Below are 12,548 nucleotides of genomic sequence, written 5' to 3'. Positions count from 1 at the left end.
ACACACACACACACACACACACACACACACACACTCACACACCCCTCAGATTATTACTCACACCTGTTCATCACTGTAACCAGTCATCAGCGCTCCTGGTTCCTCTGTCTCCTCACCTCCTCGGCCTTTTTTAAACCTCCACTTGTTGTGTTTGTACTTTCACGTGTTTGCCTCCTGTTCCTGCTCCAGATCTAAGCTTAAAATAAAGAATTTGCTTTTTGAAACCTATGGCTGCTTCTTGGATTACCACCTCACTGCTTTTGGGTCCTACCCAAACTACCACCTTTGTGACAGTCAGATGGTAACAGTTGCACCAAAGCTCAGATTTATCAAACACTTTTTGAAGAAAAACACTGACATTGAAGGCTGACAACAGAACTGGTCTTTTACAAGTTAAATGAACATCAGATAAACATTAATCTTGGCTGCTGGACTCATTTAGATGATGCATCAGAACCAGGCTGCATGGAGGTGAAGCTGGTAGTGCTGTAGCTTCGCAGAGAGAAGGTTGCAGGTATGAAGCCTGGCTCTGGTCCTTCTGCATGTTCTCGTGCATGCAAGGTTTCTCCAGTTACTCTGGTTTCCTCCCACAGACCAAAAACATGTACATCAGATTAAATAGAGATTCTAAATCAGGCATACCAGATTACAGCCCGGGGGCCAGTTGCAGCTCTCGGAGTGATTTGGTGTGGCCCCAATCACGTTTCTAGAGCGGTGTAATTTTGTTGATGTAGAATGAAGCTTTAACATTTTCATTTTTAGATTTGTACCCAAACGTCATCAAGTGTGTAAATGGCCTCCAGAGAGGGGCACGAGGCTAGCGGGGACAGGCGCAGGGGTGATTATTTTCCTTTTCACAGATCAACACCTTTTCTTTTCTTTTGTGACAGAACCACCATCGCCAGGTGGATCAGAGGCACTTTTGACTGAGCCTAAAGTGTTAACCCATCAGATGTTAACCATGTCTGTACAGACAACAGCGTGTTCACTCTTGGAGACATCTGTGTATTGAGTCTCAATCAAAATATCTTTGGTATTTCTTTTTCAATAAAACTATCAAAACCTTTTGCTTAAGACCAGAACAGAACAGCTTACTTGTTGCTAAAGCAGAAAATCATCGCTGCAGCAAAGTTGCTGATAAGTCATCCAAATGAAATTGTGAAAAATAAAATAAAACCCCATTTAAGTCTATAGTTACAGTACAACATACCCATCAATCAAGCTAATAAAAGACGTGAACTCAGACCTTTACAAAGGTGCAAAAAAAAAAAAAAAGATGAACATGTTATGTGAGGTGTAATTAAAACTGCAGCCCTCCTTGTGGTGGCTGAAGGGTATTGCAACCTAAGTCAACAGTACTTTTACTAAACAGCAAAAAGGATGTTTAAGATGCTTTGTAATAGTCTGAGGATCCAATACATGATTTTTTTTTACCGCGCCTGCAGACCTGGAGAGTGTAGGTGTGAGAGACACTAACACGCACGCCTGTGCTGGGTCCTCCGGCTGTTTGCTTCTGGCTGGAATAGACCGGGGAATTGTAGTTTTCAGGGTATCATTTATCTTGCTTTAGCTCATCACAGAAGGCCCGGACTCTGTGCAAGGCTTGGACTGAAATGGGACTGCTTTACGTGTGTTTACGATGGAATATGAACCCATGAGAACATGCCAACAGCATGTTGAACTGAATGCTTACAGTTTTGATCAGATCTATCGGGTATTGTATTACTGGCATCTGCTTTGGGAGTTTTAATACCCCAACTCTCCTCAACTTTAAAGTTTCCTTTTACCTCGTCCTTGAAGCCGCCCAGAGCTCGCTGAAGCTGACATGACACTGCAGGAATAAAACAGCTCAATGTTATAATGGAGTAAATGAGATGGGACTGCTGGGATTAAACGTGACCACGCTGTGACCCTTTCTAGTTTCTTTTTTACTTCTAACAACATTTTCATTGACATGTCAGAGTCGTAAGTGGAGCTGAACGAGTCCTACTAAGTCCTGTCAGCCATGTTCGGTCTGCATTAATGAAGGCTTAATGTAAATACAAACATCCTCGTTCCAACTGGACGCAAACTCAGTTCCTTCTCACAACTTTTGATTTTTCAGATTGAACTTGAGGGTCTGGATGTTAGATAACAGAACTGGGGCAGGTTGAGATACACACACATTCTCTGTTTGAACAAACAGCTGCACCTCTGAACAACATCCACTAAAACGTTTCAAACTCTGCTGTCGAGTTCAACCTGAAGAAAAAACAAACCAGTTTCCCTGCATCAAAGCCATTTGGGTGCAATTTCAAGCCATTAAAACTTCATTTTCATAAGCAGCGGAGGTCATCTCAGGGGTGTCTGAACATTTCTCCAAGAGTTGGCTGCAAAGCAGAGTTTGGTCTGGCAAGAAATAATGAAGACTGGAAGTCTGGTTAGAGTTCGAATCAACGGTTATTTTTTTAATGCCCATTTTTATTTGGGAATATAATAAAGATGGGCAGTTAAGGTTAAAGTGACAAGAACAGGTTATTCTTGAAGCACAATCTGTTTTTTTTCATTGCGTAAAATTCCTTTTCTGGTCAGACAAGCATGACTTAAGAAAACATAAATCATGAGATCACAGTTTGGATGAAAAAGACTCTTTTATTAGAATCATGTTGGTCTTTTGGTCTGGGTTTCAATTCAGTTCAGTTTATTTATATAACACCAAACTCTGAAGGACCTTCACACAGTCAACCACCCAACACAGGTCAGGTCATTAGGCCAATCAGTAACAAGTTTCCTATATAAGGAACCCAGCAGGTTGCATCAAGTCACTGACTAGTGTCAGAGTCTTTACAGCAATCCTCATACTAAGCAAGCATGCAGCGACAGTGAAGAGGAAAACTCCCTTTTAACAGGAAGAAGAGTTTTTTTGTCTGTGAAAACTTTATAATTATTTAGATTCTGCATCATCATCAGTTTGCAGAAACAAGATTAGTGTTAAATGCTAAATGTTTGCTCCAAAATAGAAAACTGCTGCTCCTAAACATCTGGCATGTTCTCATGCCAGATGTTGGAAAGGATGCTCTTATGAACCTTTACAGTGCTGTCACTCTATCTTTCAAATGCCTGCAGCACTTCCTGTTGGACTTTATTTCTTTTCCTGCCAGAATTACTCTGTAATGTGTAACAAAAGGCAGCGTGAAGGTTTCTGTTGGCATGAACCACCCGGAGAGTGTGTAATGGGTCTTACTGAGAGTCGCTGTTCATCAGAACTTATTTTTCCAAACTGAGGCCATTCAAAGGTCTGTCTAAAACAGGTAAGGCACTAAATATCCATAAAACCTTACGACAGCAGTAGCTCAGGAGGTAGAGCGGGTTGTCTAGTAAATGGAAAGTTGTAGGTTTGATCCCGGCAGTGACCAGAGAGTGTTGTCGTTGTGCCCTTGTGCAAGACACTTAACCCGCCTTGCCTGCTGGTGGTGGTCGGAGGAACCTGGCGCGTGTTCAGCAGCCTCGCCTCTGTCAGTGTGGCCCAGGGCAGCTGTAGCTACATCGTAGCTCATCACCACCAGCGTGTGAATGTGTGGATGACTATGTTGTGATGCGCCTTGGGGGGTTGTAGAGCCCTAAGAAGGTGCTATACAAATACAGGCCATTTACCATTTACAGGCCAAATAAAGGACTTCAGTACCTCCATCTGCTCTTGACTCAGAAACACCCAAGTCTAAATAGTCCAAAGTTGATATCAAGACTGACCGGCAGAGAAAAACCATTTAGCTTCTGCTCCAGTGTATCTACACTCCTGTGAGCTGGTAGTAATGGTTCACGCCCTCTTCTTCATTATTTGCATGTGATCTAATTCTACTTGGATCAGTTTAAACGTTCTCACCAATCCCTTGGATCCTCAAAAAATAACTGACGAAATCTCCTAAAATGCACAAAGATCAGCTTTCCATCAAGCCGTCTGCTGCAAAACTGAAGTGCAGCACACCGATGTGACTGATCTTTACCTGAATGTGACTGATGACCTAAGAGCAAGGCAGCGCTCCGACTGTGAGAAACATCTAGAAGCAAACTGACCCTGGTTTCCGGAAACATGTCCATTTACCACTCAGCACTTCCCTACCAGTTGTCAACATGGAATTGTTGGGTTTAGAGTGTTGAGGTCTAGAAGATCATCCATCTGTCCACCACTGTCAGTCTGGACTTCGGGACCTGGTGGAAGGCAGGCAGACACTTTCACGGCTCCCTCGCAGAATGTGGCCAAGTTTTTTCAAGTTCAATCAACCATCAAAAGTGGCTAAGGCCATGCCAATGCAACGGCAAAACAAGAGAACGAGCCCAAAGCCACTGCAACCACCCGGAAAACTTGGCACGTATAAACACAGAGCGAGCCTCAACAGTGGGGCTCGGCTGCAGATCCCGTCCCGATCTGGGATTATTTAAAGCTTTTCACAGCACACGAGGCGTCTGATGTAAGTGGGAGTGATGGGCTGCTGTCACCTTATTACATGTAGGATTCTAAAACGTCACTAAAACGTTTTTGAAGTTTGTGAGATTATTCTTCTCTCACCTGCACCAATTGAAAAACGTGCAGATATTTTGGCCAAACTTCTTATGATGCAGGTAAAAAGTTTATGTTTTCCATGTGTTTAGACTGTGTGGAGGTAAAACATACATCTAGAGTCCTGAACAGTGTCCTGCATGCACCAGTTACACACTTTCAACACATCTATAGCAAACCCTGTGACCCCATCTGTGTGAAAGCTCCATCTATCAGTGTGGCAATAAAGTCACAGAACGATCTGCAGAGGGGGAAGCTAAATCTAAACACGATGAAAGAAAGATAAAGTGCAGAAATGATTAAAACCAAAACGTCCTTTCATTCATTTCACTCCTTTGTCCTCTTGTAACTTCTTATTTATAGCTGCATTAAAGCCAGATGAAGCTCTGCTTCTGGGGTCTCCACCTTCAGACCAATAAAATACATACAGCTGCCCTTAAAGGAAGGCAGAAAACTCTTTACATAAAAAAATAGACTCAGAGAAATAAAATGCTAAGCTGAAATTAAAATAGGTCCATTAGTGATGGGATATATTGAAAATCAGGTATTTTATTCAGACGCCAGTGCAGGACTAAAAACATTTACGTGTTTTTTCTTTACATTAAAATCAGGTCATGGTGTTAAGGACACACAAATAATAATAATAATAATAATAATAATAATAATAATAATGATAATGATAATGATAATAATAATAATAATAATAATAATAATAATAATAATAATAATAATAATAATAATAATTATTATTATTATTATTATTATTATTATTATTATTATTATTATTATTATTATGTTGTTGTTGTTGTTGTTGTTGATAGAAAACCGAACTTCGCCGTGTGTAAACAACATCCTGGCGTCGTCAAGCAGTGACCCGCCTGGGCACTCCCCTTTCTGGAAGAGACAAGACTCAAATACCACCTCCACAAAAACCACCGGCGTTGTGTTCTGACCACTAGGGGCCAGAATAAGCTCTAGTGCTGAGTGATAAGAGAAGAAGAATATGAACAAGATGGATGCTGGATTGTTGCGTGTGACTCTCTCTTGTAATAAAGTTCTCGTTATAAAGTGAACTGCCTGCTCCTTCCACTACAAAACAAGACAACGAGTAACACTGTTAACAAGTATCACATGAACTGGGCTGCGGCGATATTGTCAAACATTTATCTTGCTTTTAAATATGTGGGTCACTCGTTTAACCAACACATCTGCAGCGGTCTCTAATAGGAATGATCGCCTTGTAAGTTGTACTCTGGGGAAACAAAGCTCTGGTGCACCAATCTCAGACAGTAGAAGTGAGCCACATCACAGCTGAGCTTCAGATGACAGGATTCATAGTCTTACTTCCTGATATGTGGACATCTCCCCTCTGATTGGCTAACAGCAACACGACTCTACCACTGACTGTTTGCTCTTCAACGTTGATGTTTTATCTCCACCAATAACACAAGTCTGGAGGAGTTATTCCATTTTTGGTTCTTTTTTTTTAACTCAGATGAGGTTTTTCTTTACCTTGCTGATGTTTCGTTTGCGGCTGCAAACATCTTCAGGAGGTATGCTGTGGTGGAGTTGCTAATGCTAACACTTAGCTTCTATTAGCTGAGATGTTCTCTGCTGTTTCCTGGACGCTAAACCGACAACAGCCTTCCCTGCCGTGAGTCCAGATGGGTGAGTCCATGAATGTTAGTGACAGTGTGATATAGATCTGTCAGGCTTTTCTAATTGTGGAGTTTCACTATCTGTTTTCTATTAGAAGCTAATGCAGCAGATAGGTGTAGGAGACTATTTTCATGTTCAGCCTGCATGAAACACTCAGAGTGACCTGTTAGAACCAGAAATAATCATTAAAACATGTTTTTCAGTGGTCAACACCTTTAACCCTTTATTTAGTTTATGTGTGCATTGCTAGAGGTTAGCTGGATTAATGCCAACACAAACAGGCACATGTGGCACATGTCTAACACATGTAAACTAGGACAAAGGCTCCTGTTCTGGTTAAAGAATTAGCTTGGTTATTGCTGTAGCTGGAGGAGATTCTCATGTACGTATGAAGCTACCAGTGTCCGTTTACACCTGTATGCTTTTTATATGTAGTAGTAGTAGAATATTTATTGCAAACATGTGCTTACACCTTCATTACAATTCATCCTTGCAGCCATGTGTTTGAAATGGAGTAGGCAGAAGTAAACGCTTATTTAGCCCCACCCTAGGGATTAATTGCTGAGTTTTGACTGAGAACAGTTGAACTACTAAACTGTCTTTACTGGAAAAGAGGACCCTGAAAATGTTTCACAATAAAAGCATGTAATCACAGAAGGGAAACAGATGGCTTTTCTCTGACTCTGTATCTTTGCAGATGATATGATGTTAACTCACTCCTCACAGCTTCTTGTGAATTTTTACTGAGCCACAATAGAAAGCATCCTCTGTCTGAGTTTGGCAGTTTGGTACGGGAGCTGCTCAGCCCCAGATAGGAAACGCTTGGCCTGGGTGCTGAGGACAGCTCAGGGGATTGTGGGAAGTTCACTCCCACATCTGGACTCGGTACACACGGGACAGATCCAGAAAAAAGCCAGACGTATCGCTGCAGACTCCGCCCACCCAGACAACGGATTGTTTGTGTTGTTTCCTTTTGGGAACAGATAAACAAGCACTACCAGAACAAGGCCCAGCTTCTTCCCAGAGCTGTGAAACACTTCTAAATCATGTTCTTGTAGTTTTCTATATGTGACTTTTTAATAGTAATTTACATTTACACTGAGTGTGGATTGAATGTGGTCTGGTTTCTGTACTGCATTTGCAAAGACCAGGAATAATTGAGTCCAATCCACAGGCCTGAAGTCCTCATTGAGTACTCTCCGATGGTCCCTGTGGTCCACGCTCCGCTTCGGCTGTTTCCAGTGGCTCCGTTTAAAAGATCCAGCCATTGCTGTAGTCTCCTGTTGGGCTTGCTCCAGCCATGCCGCCTACCAACAGGCCCCAGCTTGTTGCCCGGTCCTGTGAACCCTGCCATGAGGTCTTTGAGGTGTCAACTTCCATCTGAGGAGCTCCAGCATCCTGAGTTTTCCTGGCCTGCACCTTTTCCTGCTTTGGGTGTCAGGAGCTGCTCTTAAGGTCTGCTCCGTCTCCCTCTGACATGTTGTCCTGTCTCCCCTCGTTAAATGTTTACTGAACTCACCTGCCCCTTGTTATCCTACCTGATCACCCTCATGTATGTAAACCCTCTGTTTGTGCTTGCCTTTGTCAGATCCTCGTCTTGTCTACCTGTTGTATCATCCTACCTTCCACCCTTCATATTGAACAACTCTTTCTAGCCGGCCAATCTGCCTCTTCTTCCTGCTCACCTGCGTTTGGGTCCTGTTGCAACCACCACCCTTTCAGCGTGTGCCAGTGAGGGGTATCGGGTATAGTCCAAAATAATCTGTGTTACATTTATCTTTAAAGGTGTGGTTGACTGAAAAAACATGTTTTAATGATAATTTCTGATCCCCACGGGCCATTCCGAGTGTTTCATGCAGGCTGAACATGAAAATAGTCTCCTACACCTACCTCCTGCAGTAGCTTCTGGCAGAAAACAGACAGTGAAACTCTAGGATTAGAAAATCCTGACAGATCTACGTCACACTGTCACTAACATTCATGGACTCACCCATCTGGACTCACGATGGGGAAAGCTGTTGTTGGTTTAGCCTCCAGGAAACAGCAGAGAACTTCTCAGCTAATTTAAGCTGACCGTTAGCATTAGCAACTTCACCTCACGGCAGAAGTCCTCCAGGCTTGCGTAGTTTGTGGAGATCCATGTTGCACGTCAGTAGTAGAGTCGCACTGCCAAGGGTTACTAGGAGTTCACTACAATTAAACATTTTTGTCCATTTTTTTTTTGTTTTTTAATGTCACAATCCTTTAACTAGGCTGGCAGTAAAGCAGGGTGGGATTAGACAGTAACAGTGAAACTCCTCTACAATTTGGACGCGGATGCTCCGACTGCTGCCTGAGGACTGGGCCACCTATGAGACCTTTGGGACAGGAACCACAGCTCCTACAGAAGAACAAGAAGGATATATTTTCATCTAAAAGTGTCCAAAAAGTCACAAAAATTTGGCTTGATCGGTCAGAAGCTGCTGCCATTTGGCGTAAATGTGGAGATTTACAAGCACATCGTCAGTAACATTACAAAGAGAAGAAGTTGTTTCACATCATCATCATCGTACCTAAACATAACCGGAGAAAGCACCAAGCAAGTTTGTAGCCACAAGGCTTTGTTATGCTGTGTCCTCATATTCGAACAAGTCTCTCTCTTCACAGTTGCTGTGCTGTGACCGCCAACCACCATGGCCAAAAGCTTCCAGTAAGACAGAGGTGTCTACTGCCAGACAAGTGGACCTGCATCTGCACATACTAGCAGGACAAAAGCCACACTCACCACTTTATAAATAAATATAATGCATCTCATAACTTGAGTCAGAGCCGCTGCTCCCATCCCACCAAACAGTACAAAGCACGAAAACACTTCCACACATCCTCACAGGGTCATGGCTCAGCACACCCACTTCTCATGCAACACAATGAGCCGGTAGCTGTAAACGAGACGTTGTGTCAGAGCACCTGTTTAGTACTGTCTTCACTCTGGAAAATAACGAGGCGGGCGGCGAATCTGGCGTGACTTAATATAGCACACAAACTACTGCACTGGCAAATAACCATAAAACCACACGTGTAGTTCTTCATTTCCACCATTAAAAACAAATTAAAGACTTCAAACGACCTTCATTACAGAAGCGCTCTTCGGCTTTAAACAGAGGGCTCTGTGAACAGCAGCGGTTTGGACTGTTGTGGCGTATTAATGTGGTCAGGGTCACTTGTTATCATCATACTGCACTCTGACTGTAGTGCTGCGCTTTATGTTGTTTTTAATTTCACTGAAGCAAGCCGGGTCCGTTTAGGTTGGTCCAAAATGTTCAGAGGACTCTGAGGTTTGAGAACATGAATGTAAAACCTTTTAGCAATAGGAAAACACTATTTCTCTTCATTTAGAGATGAATATAAGCAGCCCTTTGTTCCTGCACTGCTGATTATGAACTCCTCCGTATGGAACCCTAACCCTAACCCTAACCCACTCATAAACATCTAAGTGATCAAACCCAAAGAAGCAGGCCGGAGAGAAAGGCGGAGTGAATCACGGCTGTTACAAATTCTAAGTCACACAGCCACAGATGTTGGAGGAATTTCAGATAGACGTGCACCTGAAAATAAACTAAAGCAGGCTCCAGCCACCGCAGCATTTTTCTCTCATTCAACAAGGTGGGAGATGGTGGAAGGAAGGGGGAGGGAGGGGTCCAGCACATGCTAGGTACCATTGCCTCACCTCTTCTCTCAAACGTGTGGTATGTGAAACATCTGCTAAACATTTGGCGAATTAAAAATGAATTAATAAATAATAATGGACGCCTGGTGCTGAGCCAGGAGGTTGAGTCCAGTTAAATGGCACATGGATTCCAGGTTGGGATGAATTCAACCTGCATTTTCATTGTTTGGCAGCAGGATGAAGTGAAAGAGACCAACCCTGGACAAAATGTGTTGTGTTGACTGATAAAAATACACCCAGGAGCTGGATTTCTGTCCCTTATTCTCTCGTTTATTCTGTACCAAACGTTTAAGCTTGAATAGCAAATGTGTTCGTGCCTGGCCAGAGGTGAATTTAGGTGTGACTATAATGTTCCAGCTACACGAGCCAACAGTGGCTGATAAGGAGTTTGATAAGACATCCGTTCTGTTATGGAAAAATAACTGAAGCAGGAAAACTTTAGACTTGCAACCCTGGTTGTTTAGATCCGCTGATACTAAATCTTATTCAGAAAAGTTGTTCAATAAACCAAGTTAGTCGTATTTTTTGCATATCTTATGACATTATTTGCATTCCAGTATTTTAAATCTCCTTATTGATGAAAACATTTCATGTCGTGTGGATTTTTTATTAATTGAGCAGCTTATTGGCAGCTGCTTGTGTTTTATTAGTAAATGAAATTGTGACTCAGCTCTGCACAATTAGGTTTTGCTACTTTTGAATAAAAACCATCAAAAACACTCAGACTTCCTTATGGCTTTAGTTGTTAGAGTTCAAATCATTCACAGCAAACGTGGCTGGAAGCACCATGGCTAATTTCAGCTCATTTTGTAGATAACCACAATACAGAAAAATAGCGTTTTTGATCATTAGGAAGTCATTTGTTGGCCTCAACATGTTTTTTCTACTTCCTGCGTTGCACTGAGGGTGGCTGGAGGCTCTGAAAGGTGATCAAAGGCTCGTCATACACCATTAACTAGGAAGTGCTGCAATAACGACAAGCTGTTACCAGTTCTGACACCCTTCCCGAATCCACCAGGATCTTTGTGCTCACCCAGAATAATTCCTTTCACTTCTAACAGACCTGTTTTCTATTAATCTTTGTTTTATGTTTCACATTAAACATAAACATAACCATGTAACTTTATTTATTATCATCTGTGGTATTCCACAGCAGAACTCACCTGTAGGTTCACCTGTATTTATGTGGAGGGAAATTTATTCTCATAATGCAGTTTAAAACCAAAATGCATGAATAATAATGCATCTACATCACACTAATCTCATCTAACTATTGTCTCATATTAGTTCTTGTGTTGTGACTGCATTGGTTTAAAATTATTGCAAATTTTAAAAATGAATAAAGAAAAAATGTTAGCTTGGTAGCACTAATGACAGTTAAAATACTGGACGTTGTGACATCGCCCAAAGCTTTCATGCCCAATCACAATTCTTGCACCTCCACCCTTGCATCCTTCAAATGCGCAGTCCCGACCAGGAGTGCGAGTGCGTAGAGCAGGGGTGTCAAACTCAAACTCACAAGGGGCCGAAATGAAAGTCTGGGACGAAGTCGATGGCCAAACTTAATATTTTTGAAAAAGTGACGGCAAATTAGCACATTTTCTTTATCAACATATATGCAATTTTGAACCTTTAAATTTGGAAACAAACTTATTTCCGCATTAACACTGAATGTGGAATAACCAAATTACACACGAGCAAGTCTGTTTTAAATAAAAGGCATCAGTGGTATTCATTACTTGTGGTATAATCAGCATTTTATAAATCTATTATGTTTTCTTGTTTATTCATTTTTCTTATTTTTTATTCTCCTTTTTTTCTCCTGTAATACGTGTCATCGCTGCTGTGACGTCTAGCTTTCCCCACTGAGGAACAATAAAGGGATTTTCTATTCTATTCATCTATCTGCAGCCTTTCCACTTCCTGTTTACTGTAGGTTAAATCTTTTCTCACGTGCCAACAACAAAATAAAGATATAATTTTATCTTAAATGAAAATGCAACATCTCACCTGTTAACTTTCATGTTTTGGAGCAGAAAAAGAGCATACAACCAACATATTTAAAGCTCAGTTTGTTCCACTGGTTTACTGTGATGCTCACCTGTTCCAGCCAGATACCTGCATCATAGGGTTGATCTGAGCTGAGGAGGAGACTCCTGCTGTTTTGTTCATCTTCATCATAATAATGACAACATTAGATGACAACAGGTGCTCACATAGGTTTGTGCTGATGAACATGTCTGAGCAGCTTGACAGCGTTGTTGTGTGTCGGGGAGGAAACACGACAGTAGCCACAGAGCCGTGCTGGTTTGAGGTTGTCGCTGCTCGCTGGAGTTATATCAGCTCTGTCTGGACGTTAGAGGGAAAACTGTCTCTTTCACTCGTGAACACATTACTGAGCGGTTAAAATCTACGTTTCTGGGCTTCAACAATGGCAAATAGCTGAGTAAACTCGGCGCTGAGTGAAAGTGTGTAGTTTGTCCGAGACAGCGGAGCTGCAGACACCGGCAGCAGACGCTGGAAAAAACACAAAGGAGGGGGCTTCGTCGGCTCCGCGCTGACGCCGCAAAGCATCATGGGAGTTGAAGTCTTTGCAGTAAAATCGGCCAGTGGGCCAGTTTTAATATATTTTTGATATTTATCTCG

The sequence above is a fragment of the Nothobranchius furzeri genome, chromosome 5, assembly GCF_043380555.1.
Source record: "Nothobranchius furzeri strain GRZ-AD chromosome 5, NfurGRZ-RIMD1, whole genome shotgun sequence".
NCBI lineage: Eukaryota > Metazoa > Chordata > Actinopteri > Cyprinodontiformes > Nothobranchiidae > Nothobranchius > Nothobranchius furzeri.
The sequence above is the reverse complement of the archived record's forward strand: the minus strand, read 5'-3'. Positions refer to the sequence as shown.